The 21071-nt window shown below is 36.9% G+C and overlaps 1 protein-coding gene across 1 annotated transcript in view; it reads right to left on the bottom strand.

Annotated features, from left to right (window-relative positions):
* Positions 1–21071, bottom strand: part of ZPLD1 (zona pellucida like domain containing 1) — a 131532-nt gene that overhangs the window by 70651 nt on the left and 39810 nt on the right. Inside the window, exons 2-5 of the mRNA XM_019448249.2 lie at positions 5906–5973; positions 5408–5569; positions 3526–3748; positions 1928–2112 (exon numbers count right to left, since the gene is read on the bottom strand). The gene's annotated coding sequence lies outside the window, so the exon portion shown is untranslated. The remainder of the gene's footprint in view (positions 1–1927; positions 2113–3525; positions 3749–5407; positions 5570–5905; positions 5974–21071) is intronic.

The following is a 21071-nucleotide window of genomic DNA, read 5'->3' as shown; positions in this document are numbered from 1 at the left end:
GGAATACATTATACAACATTGTGAGAAATTCAAGTTTTTCAAGAAAAGAGCAGATCAAGGATTTTATTTGCAACCACCTGACTTTTACATGCTGCCTCATGTTTCTAAATCATTTTCACATATTTGGACTGGATTACACTTTGGAGCTACCAGTTTGCCACTTTGTCTAGAAGTCTGAAACATCAGTGGTATTTTCTTATTAGAAAAAAATGAGATAGTTTCCTGCTAAGATTTTGTTTAATATGTATTTATTCTTTGTGAGTTTTTGTTGTTGTTGTTGCCGTTGTTGTTGTTGTTTGGTTGGTTGGGTTTTTTTTTGTTTTTTTTTGTTTGTTTGTTTGTTTTGTTTTTTTTGTTTTGTTTTTGAGAGAGAGAGAGGTAGGGGGAGAGACAAAGAGGGAGGGAGAAAGAGAATCTTAAGTGGGTTCCAAGTCCAGCACGGAGCCCAGCACAGAGCCCAACGCCAGGCTTGATCTCACAACCATGAGATCATGACCTGAGCTGAAATCAAGAGTAGGACACTTAACTGACTGTACCCAGGCACTCTGATCTTGTTCTTTTTAGATAGTACTGCCCAATTAGCTGGTAGTCACATTTGTCTGAGTCACAGAGTGAATTTTGTGCACCCGTTTATACATTCATTATACTAAATAACCATGAGAAACAACATCATGGTTTAATTTATATATTTTTATCATATAATAAAGTACATCTTGAAGGGGGAATATACTAAGTTCAGATGTACCATCTCGATATTAGTTTTACTATAATCACATCAAAGTGGATAGGTCATAACATCACCACTACTTTTTGACACATTCAGGAAGGTATTCAGTAGCATTATTCTAACAAAACTGAGAATAGAGACAAAGAACAAAATATTATTTAGTTTTTCAAACCTGTGGCTTTGACCTATAGAAACATATGCTATGGTGGTGCATGGGTGGCTCAGTCAGATGAGCGTCTGTCTCTTGATTTCAGCTCAGGTCATGATCCCAGGGTCTTGGGATCAAGCCCTACATCAGGCTCTGTGTTGAGCATGGAGCCTGCTTAAGATTTTCTCTCTCACTCTGCCCCTCTATTACTTGTGTGTGAGCTCTCTCTCTCTCAATAAAATAAAATAAAATAAAATAAAATAAAATAAAATAAAATTTAAATTAAAAAAAGAAACATGTTATGGATGAAAATGCAATGTCTATGGAAAATTATTCACTCTCTGAATTTCTTCCTGAATGGCACAATATTAATCAATTTTTCTTCATCATCATCATCATTTTTAAAAAATGCATCTAACTCCTCTCCATGTAACCAACATTAAATATAGTCATAAGAGTATGTAGAGAGAAGATGACGGAGAGAAATGAGGTGATAGATGACAGAGATAGAGGGAGAGGGAGGGGCAGAGGGAGAGAGTTGTATGCTATTGGTTCTGTTTCTTTGCAGAACTCTGACTAATACAGCAAGCTGCTGTTTCTGCTAAATTCCATATGCCCTACTTAACAACTTTACAGATTTTTTTTTCTTTTCAGTTTTTATTTGTCTGTGCCCAAAATGATGAAATTTATATTTATTCACAATAAGCCTTATCTTCTTAGAGTCAATTCATTATTCCTGGCTGAATGATTCTTTTGAAGGCCTGATTCTGGTATCCCATGTATTCACTGTCTGCCTATCTTTGCCTCAAATACAGAAGATAGAATCATATTTCCTTCATCAAGGTTAGTTTTTGAAGTCAGAACAATGTAAAAGTTAGTTGATTTTCTAAGGAAATGGTCTACACCAACCATAGTCAACATGCATGTTGGAGCGTTGTTACTGGTTGGTTTTTTTTTTTCCCCCAAGCATAAAAGCTACCTTACTAACTCTCTGAATCATACTAGACAAATTACAATGCTCAAATTGAATGACATGGTTTATTCTTACCTACCTTAGTAAAGTTCCAGAAGACCAAGGACTTTGAATGAATAATCCCAAATCAGTGTTGAACTGAGCCCATGTACTCCAAGGGGATTTAGACCATCTGCTAATTCTGCTGGGCAAAGGCTTTCTTTTACATATGCTCAGGTTTGGAGAAGCAGAATCCAGATTGCTTCCAGCTCCTATCTTTTCATCCTACAGTTAAATATTTTGTTTATGTAAAATAAACTTTTGCAACCATTTTGTATTATTTGAAAGCCACTTTATTGCTTCCCCACAACAAACATAGATGGGTATATTAAGAAAACTAAAAAAGTATTTTGCAAACAGACAATTCTTTCTTACTATCTGGTGTCCTTTACAAATTATTTCCTAAAGCATTTGTTAACTTTTATATAAACAGTTAGTAGGTCAAACAATTTTCCATTTTGCCCAATAAATATTTTGGAAGGTGACTGTTATTACATTTTAAAATATGACAGAAATATATTGGTATTCTCATCTGACCACCCTTCCCATCCCCCCTACCCTTTTTCTGAACACAGGCATGTGTAGTAAGCCTTTCACAAACAAGGAATCCATTCAGGACTTAGGTACTTGGGCCATTTTCCACTCAACAGGTTTCCTATGCACTTGTAGGTGCCAAACAGCAACTCCTGTGTTCCTCCAAAAGAATTCTTAACAGAGAGGGGATTAAACTCTAAGTGGCTTCCTGATTTCACCATTTCTGCAGTCCAGTGTTAAGTTGCTGAAAGATTACTTCATTTGTACCGTCAGGAGCCTAACAGGCTTTAGAAACTAGGTGAGTGATGTAATGATTGTGTGTGTGTGTGTGTGTGTGTGTGTGTGTGTGTGTGTGTATGAAATATTGGAGTAGTTAGCAATCTGTTACATTAAAAGCATATAAACATTTTTGAGCATCTCTTCATTTTTTGAAAACAACTTTTCTGTGATGTTCTAAATTTCAAATTAAAATGCAAAATGTGAGATAAAAATTACTGTAATGGCAATAATAGTCTGTAGAGTAAAAGAGAAAGAAAATTAGATGAATGCATGTATTTGCCCAATACTAATACTCAACTCCACTAGAAGCAAATATTTACTCATTATCTGAATATAAAAAGTACAATGTTCTTAGGGTGGTAATGTACCTATAAATGTCCAATCTATAAATGCCAAAAGCCATATTGCAACAATGGCTCCACATACTCATATCCAATCAGATCAATATATAATCAAGAAGAAAAAGGAAACAGAACTCACATTGAATGGAAGACTCTCCAAGTTATCAAACTTGAAATTATCAAACAGGAGCAAAATCATTAAAACTATTGCTTTTACAAACATAATCAGTCATCTGGAAAATGACTTTTATACAGATATAATAATTTCCTAAGAATAAATTGTGCAAAGTCCAATCAATGCTTTCAGGTTTGTGTAAACCATGCCTAGGGCCATCTTGGTAGAGATTTCTGGTCCTAACTATCATGCAGCATATTCTGTGCTCTCAGAAGCAGGGGCTGCTGAATAACCACATTTGAACCACATGATCATGCATGGTTATTTGTGAAAAATGTATTTGACTTGGACCCACAGTTGAGTTCTCACCTTAAAATCAAGAAGGTGCATTCTTGGAATAAACAACTTCAAAAGAGTCCAGTTTTAATTGCTACTTCAGTTAGACATCAAAATCCCATAGGAAAGAGTTGTTTTACTGATATTTATGCTTAGAAATTTTCCTTCTTTTCAAAGCTTGTATGCCTTCCCCAAGTTTTCAGAAATGCAGGCTAGAGAGATTAAGAAGGATCAGGAAGCAAATACTCCATGTAATCTGAAATTAAGGAATAAAATTAATATCTTTGATAGTTTAAGCCTATTTTTTAATTAATTTTATAGTGTGTAACTCCTTTATTAAAAGGGTAATATTCTGGCCAGGGATACATGTGGGTCTGTTTTTATCAACAGCCATGTAATTTGTTTAATGAGGACTGACCACAAGGTCTATTGTACTAGATACTTAGTTTAGAAAATCTTCTAAAGATCACATTTTTTTCCTGAAGCTTGCTATATTATTACATCTGTTTATTTTCAGTCAGGCTACAATAGGTGGTTTCCAACTACTTCTAAACTGACTTAAGGGATATTATAAGTAAGAGGAATAGATATAACAAAGCTATTATGAAAATTTCAAAGGATAAGGGTCAAACAGTCAAAGATGAATGTAGTTTAAGCCTCTATAAAGGAGCACTGAGTAAAATACGAATAGTATCTTCAACAGCAACTTTGTAGAAAATGAAGAACACGTTCTTTTTTTATACTGTTTCTTATCACTGCTTCTAAGAAACATTTGAGAAGAAAAAGTGATAGGAATTTTTTTCTTTCCTGTAAATCTCTCAATGGCCTTCTGAGAATTTTCCTTTCTCGCAAATCTTAGCTCTCACTTTCTACAGAAGTCATCCCTGTGCCAGTTGTTTTTAATTGCCTTCCTAATATCTATTCACTCCATCTCCCCTTCTAATAGAATGCAAATTAATTTTGTGGGTAATGTTTTGGCTTAAAAATACTTAGCTTTCCACAGTCCCACAAATCAGAGAGGGGCTTGAGATGCGGTTCTGGGCAAAGAATATATTGTATAAATGGCAGTTAAGTATTGGGCTTTTCAGAGTGTTACTGTCTTCATGAAAAAAAAATGGGCAAACCCATTCAACATATCTTTTGCTCTTTGCCTTTTCCCTTTCTTCCTTCCTAGGATTGAAAAGTGATGTCTAGAAAGACAATCTCTTTGTTGTAAATATGAGAACAGCCTTGCATTAAGGATGACAATACTGAAAGCCAGGGGGAGTCTGGACCTCAGTACCCTCATGTTACCATAACAGTCCTGGAATAAGATAAGATAGATAAGATAAGATAAGATAAGATAAGATAAGATAAGATAACATTTTAACTGCCTTCTGTGACACAGTTGAATACAGCCTTCAGTCTCAGACTTCCTTTATGTATGTACTTCAGCCCCATCTGGTTTAGCTGCTCCTCCTTGTTTCCATGGCATCCCCTACAATCCCAAACACAATCTTCTCTCCTTCACTGCATCATAAATTTCAGGAAGAGAGAGATCATTTCAAACTTTCAAGCACATGTCCCCAGAAACTTGCTCATGTCTATATAGCATGTAGTAGGCACCCGATACATTTGTTAAACGGGGGAATAATAAATTATCAAATAAGTATAATACCTACTTCTCTCTACATCTACTTCTAACTATCACATCTATACAACTAGGGTTTTTTTAAACCTAGACTATTGCAGTAGCTTCCTCCTCACTTAAAAACCCTTCCATAGCTTCCCATTACCCTTAGAATAAAACACAAATAACTTCCACATTCTGGGAAACCTGGAACTGCTCTGACTGCATGTCCTCTCACCTTCCTCATGACATTTTAACCACACTGGCTTTCCATTGGTTAATGAAACATTCCAAGCTCATTCTTACCTTAAGATCTCTATGCCAGATGTTACTTTTTCAGATTTTCACACACTGACTCCTTCTTGCCTTTCAGATTGCAGCTTAGATCACCTCCTCAGAGAGGTCACAGCTGACAGCTCAATCTAGAGGAACTCATCAGGCACTCCATCCCATAACCCTCTTGTGCAGCTGTGGAGAAAATTCTTTTATTGCTGCAAACTTATGGTCTTCTGAGAACATTTTACTGGAATTTGGCAGCTAGGTAAAACACTATCTTTACAAGGTAATTTAGGACTGAAAAAATAACAAGAACTCCAGAGAGCTTTATGTCTCCAGAGGTAATGTGTTTACATTTCAAGGGGAGATGAGACCAGGACCGTGGACATGTTCCAAAAGGAGGGCCCAGGATCCTCCCCATTACTTTTCCAAGGAAACTCTCTCAAAAGGGGAGGAAATACAGCTGCCTCTCCCTCATGTATAAATGTCCAGGTTCATTTTGGGGGAGGGGAGGAGGGGGGTACTCACCTACAATACAGACACCTTATGTGTTGAGTGACAACTGGCTCTCACTGCATTGTCCCAGAAGGAAGACACTGCAACACAAGGGAACAAGGATATTATTATTTGCTGTAAATAAATAATGATAAATCTGTCTGCTCCAGAAACCTCATGTTGGCATTCAAGAGAATATTAATAAATATATCATTATAAGTCAAACATCTACTATCTATGGTGGTCCACAAGTCTTTGCTATGTTTATAACTAGTGCCTAAAAGATCTCCTAGTATGGGATCAATAAACACCAGTTGGGTAAATAAATGAATCAATCACTAAAATGAGCATTATTTTAAGAACTAGATTGTGTAGCTTTCTAGTGAAAAACAGAAGGGAGATTAAAAATTGTAGAAAAATGGATGTTCATTTCAGGTGACCTCTTAGAGAATAGCATATGTAATATATATTTGAAATCTAAGGTTTTTATAAATGCTTGTAATGAACACATTTTGTTTTTTTAGTGGGCTGATTTCTTTATATTAGCTACTCCCTGTGTAGTTGACAAGGTTTTTATTTTTATGTAAACACTGAATAATTTATCTGTATCCCTGCCCAGCTGCAGAGCAATTGAATCGGGCAAGACGAAGACTTCTCTCAAAAACGCAGTTTCGGTTCTTCCCAGAGGTCTGAACAAGAACACAACTAAATCCTCAGAGTTCTGCACATACATTAACAGGAAAACTTCACAGCGTACTTCAGTAATTCTCCATCTCTGTCATACGAATACCGATGATAATTTGAGGAGGATTATACCTTAATGGTATTTCAGGATGAGTTCCTGTCAAAACACACTCTACAGAGCCTGCAGATTAGACCTGTGAAGCATCATGTCTACTCAGATATTGAAACACATCTTCAAAAAATAATCATGTTCATTTTGATAGAGTTGATATTGAACTTTTACTTCTGATAATATTTGTAGTATTTGCTCACATTAATCATCTCATTGTAGAAATAAAACAAATATACTGACATCATAAATATTGGGTAAATGGGGTGCCTGGGTGGCTCATTTGGTTAAGGATCCAACTTCTGCTGGGGTCATGACCTCACAGTTCGTGAGTTCAAGCCCTCTGTTGGGCTCTGTGCTGACAGATGGGAGTCTGGAGCCTGCTTCGGATTCTGTGTCTCCTCTCTCTGCCTCTCTCCCACTCATTCTCTGTTCTCTCTGTTCTCTCTCTCAAAAATAAGTAAACATTAAAAAAAATTAAAAATAAATAAATATTGGGTAAATATAATTATTAAAGCTCCTCCAAATGGGATTGGACGTTGTAACACCCAATGCCTTTGGAAGGGTAACACTTGGGTAAGCAAGAATTAAGAATTTAATATTGTGTAGTTGTGTCCCTAGAATAATCCATAGAACAGAGTACCCTGATTGACAGTACGAACCTCAAGTCTTTTCAGCACATGTATTCCTACAGTAAAGAAGGGTACATACCAATCTATTAACATTATTTCTAAATATATCTAAATACCTTTTCTCTGGGTTTTCTTAAAATCATCTGATTTCCCAAATAGCATTTCACCTGAGAAGAGGATGGGTTGATACCCCAGTATCAGTATTTCCAACCATTTATCAATTCAAAATAAATTAATTCATGAGGCTCTTATAGTTTGGTAGACATGAACTAGTCCTCCAGAGGCTAATACTTAGAGAGAAATAAAAAATCAAATTCTTAAATGTACAAAAACGAGAAATAAGATTTGGAGCAATGATGACACTAAAAATATCACTATATTATACATTATATACTTTTGCTATTATGCTGTATACAAAATAATATTGAAAGGGTGATGCTCTTGCTAATTCCTAATCATTGCAAAGAATATGTTTATGAAGGACTGAGGTGAAGGCCAGATAATTTGCAGGGCTCAGTGCAAAATGAAAACATTGACCCCTTGTTCAAAAGCAGGGGAAAAGCTTTTTCTGTTCTTCTATAGTCTCTCAGACTATCCTGGTAATTTTTATTTGCATTGAAGGTACTGCTTCCTTGGGAATGAGGATACCTGCTGGGCAAGTGCAGACCTTCACAAATGTCCTGTCCACACCCATTCCTAAGCCCATGCTGTGAACAAAAAGCAGCAGAAGTCACTGGGTGGAGGCTAGGAAGTGGCCGGGCATGCAATCAGAGGAAATAAGGAGGTGACAGGAGGCAGAACCCTATGTGAGTAGAAGATCCAACACGTCAGTGAATACCTCCATCATCCCATCAGGATGAGTTTTGACTACAGAAAACAAATTTAAAGATAAAACTATTAAGAATTTCAAGATGACCACATTGTATCAAACCTTAAGCATGGGACCCTTTATGAATGCCCTGTTCACACGCCCAGGAACCTGGCCCTTCCTAAAGCAGTAAACAGTCTCCTATTCTCCTATTCTGGTCCTGGCTCTGGCTTAATTTGCCTCAACTGTTTCTTTTTTTTTTTTTTCTTTTTTCTTTTCTTTCTTTTTCTTTTTGTTTTTATTTAACATAAAGTGTAATATTAGTTTCAGATGTATACAATTTAGTGATTCAACACTTCCATACAGAACCTAGTGCTCATCACAACAAGTGCATTCCTTAATCTCCATCACCTATGTAACCTCCTCCCCCCACTCCCCTCTGTAAACATCAGCTTGTTCTTTATAGTGAAGACAAAGACTTACATTTCTTGGACTCAGTTCTAGTATTTTCAAGGTGAGAGTACAATAGATCATCATTAGTAGGTATTATATAATCAATGAAGATTAAAATGTTTTTAAATATGTAGAGAAAGAATTTTAAAGATGGAAAGAATCTTAAATTATGTAGCCCAACCCTTTCATCTGACACAGAGAAAACCAAGGCCCCAAGGGGCTAAATACTCAATGTCACCACCAGCTGGTTAGCACCAGGGCAAGGAATAGAGCCCACCCCTTCTCTCTCCCGACCTGTACCTCCTTTAGAAAAGTGGAACAAGACAAAGAAAGAGAAATTTCATTTCACCAATAGTTTATACTTTTAAGGAATATATCCCAAAAGGGGTCTAGTGGAAGCTGACTTGATGGGACACATCAGTAAAAGTTTAAAACACTATTTAGCACCACAAAGCCATATAGGGTGGATCATATTACTTGTCCTCCAATGAATAAGGAGGTGACACGCTGATGAAAATTTCTTCAGGCTTTATTTGACATATTTTGCCTTTATTGATTTTACTCCATAAACCCCTGAAAGATGTGTGCTTGTTCCTCCAAAATTTCAGGTTCCTGCTCCTTTCACCACATGACCCTTGGTCTTCTGTTAGCTATCTTTCCGTGCTTCCTGCTACTCATGGTCAACATGACTATCTGATTTAATTTAACTTTTAAGTAATTAAAATTTCTGCTTCCATGAGGCAGGAATTTGGAACAATGAAAATTGAGAAACCATCTTTCTCCTTAGACAAGTATGAATAAAACAAGGTAAGCCAAAAAGGAACCTCAGATAGCCGGATAAAAGAAAGGGAGATACTCCATCCTCTCCCTGAAACTCAGAGAATGAGAATGGTGAATAAGTCTCAATAAGTTATTTTTTTTTTAGAGAAATGTACAAATTATATAATGCACTCAGTATGTTTCTTAGTCTGGGATCAACATAAAGCCAAATTCTTTTATTATGAGTCCACTCAAGCTTACAGTGTTTATAACACAGTAATAATCTCTACTAATAAATAGTAATCTATAATCATTATCACCGTCAGGTAAAGAAATACTATAGCAAGTGTTACAAGTTTGAAAGACACTGATGTCTTCCTAAAAATATTTCCTTACTTCAGGACTAGAAAAAGCATATACTACTAAGCTAAGTGGCCTTGGAAGGAGGGCCCTGAGGATATTGTAGCTTTGATATGATGTTTTGTGTTATATAAAATGTGACCTCATGTCACTGAAGAACTTGGCTGACAGCGTTCTTCCCACTGGCATCCTATACTGGATACTATCTCTTAGGCAGAAAAGAAGTAGACAGCAGCAACTTTCTTCTATCAAAAAGCACTTAGAGTTGAACTAGAAATACAGACCATATATAGGAGATAGCTGAAGGGTCAGTATATCCTGTTCTGCTTGGCTCTGGTCTCTACTTAGAGCTGTGTCACTGCTTAGATCTAGATCAATTGAGTTTTGTTTATACTGGCAGGGAAAAATTCTCCATCATGTGTTTTATCGAATCCTAACAGAAACACCTGGAGCACAAAAGCAAAAGCAGATTTACTACTAACTCACACTGACCTGAAACGTTGTTATCAATTCTAACTTCAGTTAACACATAGTCCCTGGTGTTGTTCTCTGGGACAGTTCCCACACCCTCTAGAATTTAGTATTTTTTACATGAATGCCTATATGAGGGCAGAGTACTCAGGCAGCCTGCGCTTCGAAAGGCTCAAAATGAAAAAGGCACAGTAAAATAAATCAGTTGGACTACTTAGTGGTAAATGCTTCATTTTCTTGTTGTGTTTACCCTTCTGACCCAACAGAACAGTAATGTATATTCTCTCCCTGCATTCTTAATAAGGTTATTTACACTGCATATCCAATGAGTTTGTGCCCTGTGCAATAAATTCTCAGTTCTGAAATGTGTGTAAGAGTGTAGACATCATTATTGGAAGAATTAACCTTGTAAATGAGGAGCACCCTTATTGAAGCTCTGAATTTTGATTATTCAAGAGTGACACCGGAATACAGGCAGTTTTCTGCAGAATTATGATCAGCCTTGCAAATAGCCACTGACTGTGAATAAGCAACAATATCTTGGCAAGAAGTGAAAAAATCTGACTTCATTTAAAAAATATCTCCGTGTTGGTTTGTGACTTTCAATGCCAACAGGGGAAAGAAATATTATGAGTATCTTTGAGCCATAGAATTAAAGGCTTATTTATCAGTAGTGATCTGTATTTTGAACTGGTTGGACTGAGCAAAGCTAGAAAGAGGAAATGTAGGCAAAATAGAACTTTTTTAAGCCACACTGCCTGTGGCTCAAAGCCCCCAGAACACCCCAGATATTCTACTATGTCTCAGCCTCCACTCAACCATACTGTGCAACTTCAACAGCCATAGCTAAGACATACCTGGATACACTAACATTTTATCAACATCCTGGAGGCTATAGGAATCTAAGGGTATGATGAAGCTACTAAGTTATAATTCAAAAACAAGTAATTACAGATCAAGAAAAAACAAATATTGTCTCATTTCCATAAAAACCTAAGATAGATCATTTGACTTCAATTCATTCCAGTTTTCTAACCAAGGAAAGATGTTGAGGATTAACATGAGATTTGGAGATTCTTCTTCCTTCTCTCTCCTCTAATTCATGATAGCTGTCTCCTCTTCCTTAAACCTTGAAGAGGCATGAGGGGAGGATATTTCAGAGTCTATAATTGAAAAGAATGTTCAAGAGTTATTAGCTTGAAAGCAAAAGCTTATCCATTTAATGTCATTCCAGCACATGTATAAGACCCAACTACAGGCCTGAGCGTCAGGTTGTAGATAGAGGGAGAATTTCCCTCTCTTCCATGTGAATACTTACAAACTTTATAGCATCTGTGATAATAACTATTAAATCCACTGCCAATTGTGATATAGGTGGAGTAACATGGGAGTACTTACTTGTGAAAATTGTACAGCTAAGATCTGTGCATTTCAATATGTTTAACTTCTCTCTCTCTCTCTCTCTCTCTCTCTCTCTCTCTCTCTCTCATACACACACACACACACACACACACACACCTGTAAATAGCAATAATGATCAAGTAAGTTTGGGGAGTGGGTGAAAGTAAAAAATAAATAAGAAAGGCTGAATATTGATGACTTTTTAAGCTGGGAGATGGGTTCATAGGAGTTCATTACACTATTCTATTTTATTTGTGTATGTTTTGAAGCATCTCATAATAAAACCTTTAAAAATGCTAATTGTTTCAGTTTTCTCACCAACCCACAACCACCTTTATCACTATGTGGATCATGATCAAAATCCACTCACGTGTTTGACATTTAACAATGCAGGTGGAAGATATCATATCATTGAAGGAAATAGCTTGATATTTTTTAATTTCTGGATCTTTGCTTAAGTAAAGATAAGAATTTAAAGAAGCTTGTTAATAATCATTAAACATTATTATATTGCCTCAGCAAGTTAGGGATACTAAATGAACAACTCTACATAGTTAGGGCTTTAGCAGTCTGCAGGTTGTATGTATTTCCTTACACTAACTTCAATGGACTGAGTAAAATTTAGATTTATCAAAGTCCCCTCACCACTGACTTAGTCTCTATTTAGTCTACTATTTCCAACATTCTCAGATTTAAAATACTGGTATATATTTGTAGCATCGCACAGCGTCTCATTTAAAGTACCAAAACATAGATATTGAAGTCTTTCTAAAAATGTTTACTTGATGGTCACACATTGGTATCATTGCAAGCAAAAATAAAACTGCTTTAATGCAGGCATGTTTTCATATTATACAAGAAAGGATAAGTGTTCAATAAATGTCTATTGAATGAATGAATGATAGAAGAGAGATACTTAAATTAGTAAAAGAATTTTATAATGTGCTTCAAGCACATAAATAAAGAAAAACACTAAATACTTAAACAACAAAAAAAAGAACATTTGTAAAGATTTTAAAAATTAAGGTCACTAGAAAGCATTTTTGGAGTTATTGTGGGCCAAGTAATGCCACAATATATTGAGGCTTTAAAAAATTATATATACTACTTTCTACATTTAAAAGGACAATTGGTTTAAGAGCTGCTAAGAGAAGCAATCAAATCTCTAGAGAAAAAAATGGCTTTGTCTGTAACACATTTATTACAGGGATAACTTTAGTTTAAGTTTGGTTAAAATTGTTTTCAAAAGCTCTAAACTTCAAAACCTAAAATGAGACAAAAAGGTTTATGGAGCCTAAATTACCCAAATAATTACTTCTTATTATTTTTACCTTCACTTTTTGTCACCCCTTTACTACAGCTTGTGTGTCAAATTTTGAATAGCAACAATGTGAGAACTCAAATAATCCCAACTGCTCTTTTTTTTTAATCTTTATTTATTTTTGAGAGACAGAGACAGAGTGCAAGTGGGGGAAGAACAGAAAGAGGGAGACACAGAATCCAAAGCAGGCTTCAGGCTCCAAGCTGTCAGCACAGAGCCCAATGTGGGGCTCGAACTCACTAACTGTGAGATCATGACCTGAGCTGAAGTTGGCTGCTTAACTGACTGAGCCACCCAGGTGCCCCCCAACTGCTCTTAAACAAGGGACTACGTCAAATCTGTACTAACCATGTACACAACAGTTTTCCTTTCATAACAAAGAGTAGCAGGTCACTAGATGTCGGCATCAAAGGACAAACTTAATAGGTAAAAATTTAGGCAAAAACACCCGGCTCTGGTTCTGTCATGACTCATGGCACCTAGATCCCCAGTACCTCATTCAAAGAGCAATAGACATAGTTAATGCGTCAAAGCTCTCTTCCTAGGAACAAGACAAAAGAAGTGCCTACAGCCTTTTTAATTTATTATGTGAAGATAACCTGTCAATCAAATGGAACGAGTGCCCATAATATGCAAAACATTCAGAAAAAAATCAGAACATAAGCTTCCTCATGTCACAGAGACACTTAGCTTTGCCCCAGCAGAATCGCAAAATTGTGCAGGCCTGTCAAATGTTACTATGCGGGGACATAAAAACATCAATAATAACTGCATCTAGAAATTTGATTTCAGCAGTCTTTTGAGATCTATATATATAGATCATATATATATATATATATATATATATATATATATATATATATATATGAATATATGGATCACTGCATAGCTCATTACAGAGGAAGTGTAGCATAGCTGACAAGGCATGCAGACTGACCATATAACCCCAATTTTCTCTCACTAGCAACTTTTTGATGCTTTTTTCCTCCAGGGCTATAGTTTGTTTTCTTCTTAGAGTCAGCTTAACAACGAAATGTAATGGAAATTTTGCCCTAAAAAATGTTTAATCATGGGTTCGGTTGGTTAGAAAACAGCTAATGATGTCAAGGTCACAGGCTCTTCCTGGTATGAGATCCATGTAGGAAGAAAAGTATCCCACACCTGAGATCAGCTCCTGCTTGGGATCAGTAATCTCCTGCTGGACTATCATAGGCAAAAGGGGGACTGGTTCAAAGAGTGGGGAGGGTCCACATCCTACCAGCAGAGAGGACAACCAGTCTCATCATTCTTACTTTTTTTTTTAATGTTTATTTATTTTGTGAGAGAGAGATAATGCACACGAGCTGGGGAGGAGCAGAGAGAGGGAGAGAGAATCCCATGCAGGCTCCATGCTGTCAACACAGAGCCCAACATGCAGCTCGATCTCAAGAAATGTGAGATCATGACCTGAGCCGAAATCCAGCATTACACCCTTAACCACCTGAACAGCATAGGCACCCCTTATGTTTATATTCGTAGGTATGAGCTGCTAAATTAGGTTGAGAGATAAGAACAGGAGTGTTGCAACATGTCTGCCCTTGAGCTCCACACACCCCAAGAAAGACATATAAAAAAGATAAATAATAAATGATAGAGTAGAGCATTTTTAGGACCAAGTGAATAGTGTGGCCCGTTAAGTGTGGACAGAGAGAAGTAATGGAAAGATTGCATTCTGTCATATAGTCAGGGGAAACTTCTGGAGGAGGTGACCTTGGTGCTAGCCTTTCAGAACATGGAGAAATAGCAGATGGGTTTTCAGTATCAGGGGGCCCCCTGATTCATCCTCATAGCGAAGCTAGGTCTGGGGAAAAAAAGAACAACACATCTCAGGCTTTTCAGTGTGCATAGCAGGAAGTCAACTCCTGTTTTTATTCCAGTATTATAAGCCTGTGGCTCATCCCCTGGTTAGCAATAGGGAATGCAGGAGGCTGTGTTCAGGAAAAAAAAAAAAAAATTCATATCTAAAAACCTGCTGAGAAAAGTGCACATCAAGGAAAACCATTTAAGACATCCACTCCTGAAGGCTTTTTAAGCTCTATCCTTGGATCAAGTTAGAGCTTTATAAAGCTACATATCATGACTACCTTCACTGAGTTATGCTTTAATATTAAACTCTCTGAGTAGAACAGTGACTACCAAGGGGCTGAAGGGTGAAAAAAATGGGGAGTTGTTGGTCAAAGGGTACAGACCTTAAGTTATAAGATGAATAAGTTTTGGAGATCTAATGTACAGCATGGTGACTGTAGTTAATAATACTGTATTATATACTTGAAATGTGCTATAAGAGTAGATCTTAACTGTTTTTAACACACTAAAAAAAAAGGTAACTATGTGAGGTGATGGATGTGTTAATTAACTTGACTGAGGTGATTATTTCATAATATATGTGTGTGTGTATATGTGTATATATATGTATATATGTATATGTATATATGTATATGCATACATGTATACATGTATATATGTACATATACATGTATACATGTATACATGTATATGTGTATGTATACGTATACATATGTATATATGTATACGTATATATACATATATACATATATATGCATATATATACATATATATGTATACATATGTATATATGTATATATGTGTATATATATGTATACATATATATACATACATATATATATCGAGCCATCACATCATACACCTTTGTGTATACAATTTTTATCTGTCAATTTTACCTTAATAAAGCTGAAAGAATAAATAAAATTAAACTCTGGCTTGGCAAAAATATACCAAAAAAAAAAAAAATCCCATATCCTTTGATAAAGTAATTCCAATTCAGGCAATTATTTGTATAAATAATCTTTTTTCAGTGTGTTGATATGTATATGTAATCATTCATATTGCAGGTTTTGTTTCTTTTTTGTAATTGTGAAAGACTGGGAAGGGACATGATGCATATTGGCAGGGAAAGTTTAGCTAAATTGAAGTGCTTCCACATGATAAATACTATGCATCCCTTAAAAAAAACACACACACACACACAGTATGGGGCTCCTGGATGGCTCAGTCAGTTAAGCAGCTGATTCTTGATTTCCGCTCAGGTCATAATCTCAAGATCGTCAGTTCAAGCTCCGTATCAGACTTCACACTCCGCACAGAGCCTGCTTCGGATCCTCTGTCTCCCTCTTTCTGCGCGTACCCTGCTCACACTCTACCTCTCTCTCTCTCTCTCTCTCTCTCTCTCTCTCTCAAAAATAAATAAACATTAAGTCTTAAAGAAAAAAAAAGGCACAGTATGAGTATGCCTACATACACTGACCTGGAACTAGCAAACCAAAACCTGATACCCAAATGAAGAGAGGCTGGCTACTCACACAAAGATCTAGCATTAAAATGTGCCAGGTTTGGGTGACAACTAAAGCAAAACACCTCAGGCCAGATGTACTGTTCTAAGAAGGCTACCAATGACTGAAGTGAGATGGATGAGGAAGGGGAGAAGATAAGGATTGAGATCTGAGAGTGAAGTAGATCACGTACAGCCTGAAGGTCATGGTAGAGAGTGACATTGTGCCTTGAATCTAATGGGAAGCAGTAGAATATTTTAAGCAAACGCCCAGGTTAGTATTTTAAACATTTTTATTTTTATTTTATGTATTTCTTTTTTTTTAGGAACAGAGAGACAGTGCAAGCAGGGGAGAGGGGCAAAGGGACAGAGAGAGAATCTTAAGGAGAATCTTAAGCAGTCTCCATGTCTGCTTCAACACAGGGTTTGATCCCATGACCCTGGGATTGTGACCAGAGCTGAATTCAGGAGTCAGCTGCTCAACTCACTGAGCCAACCAACCAGGCAACCCTAGGTTTGTATTTTAAAATGGTCACTCTACCCTCAGTATGGAAGATGAATTGTGTTGGGGTAACAGCAGAGTGGAGTACAGGATAGGTGGCCATTGCAATAGACCGTGCAAGAGATTTTGAGTGGTAGCAGTGCAAATGCAGTAAATGGTTTTGGGAAACATTCCAGAGATAAGATGCCGGTTTCTTCTTCCGTGTCCTAGCTCTTATTTTTCTTTATTTTTAATGTAGTGGTATTGTTGTAAACTTCAAACTTATTGTTCCACCTTGCATCTTTTTGGAAAGCAGGTGGGGCATAGATACAAAGTTCTAAATAAAAGAGTGTGTGTGTGTGTGTGTGTGTGTGTGTGTGTGTGTGCGCGCGCGCGCACCCACATGTGAAGGTATGAGCTAAGCAGCAACCACTTGAATATGCATGTGGAAGGAGCAAAAACCAAGATTCCAACAGACCTGCTTTCATACTTGTACTTTGAAAGATACTATTTTCTTTATATTTAAGAGCATATGAACATAAATAGCTATGCTCTGATGGTATGAAGATGAAAAGTTAATATTAAAAGTACACAGGACAATGTATAGCACGTTGGAGATAGAAAGCAATTGCTTGGGATTAAAATGGGGAAGACCTTGGATATCACAGTATGGGGAAGACGTAAGGAATTTTGAACACGGGGCTGGGATGCAAAGCAGTGCTTTAGGAAGGTAGCATCCAGTTAGTTTTAGGAGGTAGTCTATAAAGGGGAAAGGCCAGGTAGGAGATTATTGCATTCTTCACAACATCTACTTTAGAAAAGGAAAGAAGAGATCTCATTATCACCATTGACAGACAAAGAAGAGAATGACTCACCTCAGGTCAAACAACAAATCAGGGGCAGAAATGAGACTGGGCTAGAATATCAGGCTTTCTAGTCTGAGGACACTAATTCTCTAGACCCCTGCTGCCTACATTATTCAAATACAGCACATGAATCTGGCTATTCCTGTGACCTTTTCTAAATATTAAAGCTCACTGAAACCCACTAAATAAATAATATGCCAAAGGTCAGAGAATAGAGAAAATAAGGGTTTCTCCCAAGTTCTAAAATTTTTCCCTTCTTTGAGCTTTTCTCTAATTTCCAATTTTCTTCTAAAATTAAAGCTTTTATTTAAATGGCATTAAACTTTTCCTCTCTCTGCTCCTGCTGAATCTATATGTATATGTATCTATGGAGTTTGTGTGTGTGCATTCACACACACATTCATCTCAAGGGTGAAAGTAATCTGTCACCATTAACTTAACTGTGCAGAAAAATGCTTCTAAAGAGAAATTATCATTTAGTTTACTATATCTTTAGAACAAGTAAAGGTTTTTACAATTACCTCAGAGGAAGTATTGTACTCAGTAAATGTGAGAATTTAAAAGCCATGGTGATTAATGAAGGGAACAGCCTACCCTATGAAAATAAAGCACCACGTCACTTAAGATTCTTTAGTAAGAAATTGCTAAAAATTTCATTGAGATACAGTGCATATTCAGATCAGGGAAATGTGAGGGAGGTTGTATTCAGAACAGGTAATGGATAATGTCATCCTCCAGAGTCACTCAACTAGAAGGAGTAGTAACTCACATGAGCACACTGTATTTGTGCCTCTCCAGACTTAGAGATGTACCAGTTGGGACAGGATAAAAGGGACCTACATAGCAATGACCAAATATCCATGTTTTAAAACATTAGAGACTTTGGGGCGCCTGGGTGGCTTAGTCAATTAACTGTCCGACTTCAGCTCAGCTCATGATCTTGTGGTCCATGAGTTTGAGCCCCATGTCGTGCTCTGTGCTGACAGCTTGGCGGAACCTGGAACTTGCTTCAGATTCTCTGTGTATCTCTCTCTCTGCCCCATCCCTCTCTCAAAAATAAATACACATTTAAAAAAGATATTTAAAAAATTAGAGACTTTAATCCTTCAAATACCTCATCAGAGTTCTCCTACTCACTGGCAAAAATACCTAGACTATTTTTGAGTATCACGGTAAGACTAACTGACACATTAATTGGAGAGTCTCTCTCCCGTCAACCTTCCTTCTCCAAGCAACACTCACTTGCAAAAACAGAGCCTGTATAAGTCTACCCAATGAAGGTCTGCCATTAAATATTACAGTATCTAAAGCAGTGAAAGAAAAGAGATAATGAACAGGTCAAGAGGTCTTTCCCTCACAATTTGCCATTGATTCCCACTGACAAAAACTCTCTCCTCGACCATACTGTAAATTGGCCCTTCTGAACCTTCTTCTTGCCAAGGCCTTGACCCTGACCTTCCATGTCAATCCTTGCCAAACCCATTTTTAGCAAGAATTCTGCTAAGTCATCCCCATACCCTATCTGATCACACTTGATACCTAACCAAGTTCTTCATCCTCTAATTTGATGTCTGATCATGTTGCCTTCAGCGAGAATCTTAAGTTGGTTTAGCAAGAATCCATCTACCATAATATTTCGTCTTAGAAATTCTCCATCTATCAATCCCCTTGCTCTGCTCCTTGGCTATAAAATCCTCACTTGTCCTTGTTATATTAGAAGTTGAATGCAGTTCCATACTGAAGCCTCTTTTCCCTATTTTGATAATACTGAATAAACTCTGTTTTTACCACATTTACCTGGTGTCTCACTCTGTTTCTCATTGACACCATGTAGGAGCTGTCTACATTACACAGCATCCCTACACTTCTTGCAACACCATTAATTCTTTTGATGATGATAAAACTAGGACTGGGCATGCACAGAGTTGATAGTCAAAAATTGTTTTCTATTAATTGAATTGAATGATATGAAAAATACACTGTGAGAAGTAGTAGAAGTTGTTGGAAAGGAAGTAATATATGTATCATTCCTATTTTCTTCCTCTTCTCCTTTTCTCATTAAGTATAATTCCTTTTTTTTTTTAATTTTTTAATGTTTATTCATTTTTGAGAGAGATAGAGCATGAGCTGGGGAGAGGCAGAAAGAAAGGGAGACACAGGATCCAAAGTAGGCTCCAAGCTCTGAGCTGTCAGCACAGAGCCCAACACGGGGCTCAAACCCACAAACTGCAAGATCATGACCTGAGCTGAGTCAGATGTTTAACCAACTGAGCCACCCGGCCACCCTCATTAAGTATAATTTCTTATGTGACGGTTACTGTTGCTAAACTCTTACCTGTATTATTTTACTTAATCCTTACTGCAAATCTATGGGATATGAACAAAGTAATCTGCATTTTAGAAACGAGGCCACAAAGGCTCAACTTGTAGGTAGGGGAGGCAGGACTGTAGTCACTTGAGTCTAGAGCATTTTCCTTTACCATTCTGTTTAGAGAGGTTGCCAGATGGAGGACTGATGAGCATATGCCCAACCACTCAAATCCTGGAATGAGAACAGCATGTGCATGGATCACCAAGAAGTTCAATGGTTGTGGAAACAAGATATGGGATAACAGGGTGCAGTGGTTGAATGCCCAGGCTTTAGCGAAGTAACCAGCACTACTGCATCTGAATGCTACTTCTGTTCAACTAGTGATCTTGGGGAGATTATTTCTCATCCCCAGCCTCAGTTTCCTCATCTGGACAGTGTTGTATTAGCTACTATTCATATTATTATCTTATTTCCTGGATCCCAAAAGGTCAAGTTTTTCTAGTTTGATGTCTCTAAAAATCAAGATGTGTCATATAGTCAATATGAAATAATCTTTTCATCTAAAAGGCAGAGGAGTAAGATGCAACCCAGTTGTTTTATTTCCTGAGTAGAAGAAACTATGCACCTAAAAGATGTTTGTTCATGGACTTGTTTGAGTTCTTTGCATTGGTAGCATCACATGCAATTTAATTTTCACTAAAATATGGATCTCTAATTGTCACTTAAGTGTCTTCAAAAAAGGGCTATAAGGCAGCTTGAATATGCAGAAGACTGTCGCATCCAGGTAATGCAATTAGAGACAGAAGACATTGCCAGTGTTTCAGAATAAATCATAAGACTTTTAAAGGTAGCGAAGCATAGCAGGCTGATTCATACATCGTGAAGGACTATCACTGGAGCGCCAACATCTGCCTGACAAATGCTTCTACTAGGTTTTTAAGAGAAGCTATTAAACTTCCAACAACATGTAATTCAATTAAGAAAAAAAAATGGAACCATGAATTAACAAGAAGCAAATGCAAACAAAACACCTTGAAACGGCAATGTCTATCTCTAAAGAAACTGAACATGAGTTATGAAAAGCGACATGCCAAGATGAAACTACACAACTTCCAATAGCCTAAAGAAAATCAGAAGAATCATTTGATTCTGACTGTAAGGAAAACTTGAGCTCCAAGTTCACTTGTCATATTA

The sequence above is a fragment of the Panthera pardus genome, unplaced genomic scaffold (genome assembly GCF_024362965.1).
Source record: "Panthera pardus isolate Hobbes unplaced genomic scaffold, ASM2436296v1 HiC_scaffold_16, whole genome shotgun sequence".
NCBI lineage: Eukaryota > Metazoa > Chordata > Mammalia > Carnivora > Felidae > Panthera > Panthera pardus.
The sequence above is the reverse complement of the archived record's forward strand: the minus strand, read 5'-3'. Positions and strand labels throughout refer to the sequence as shown.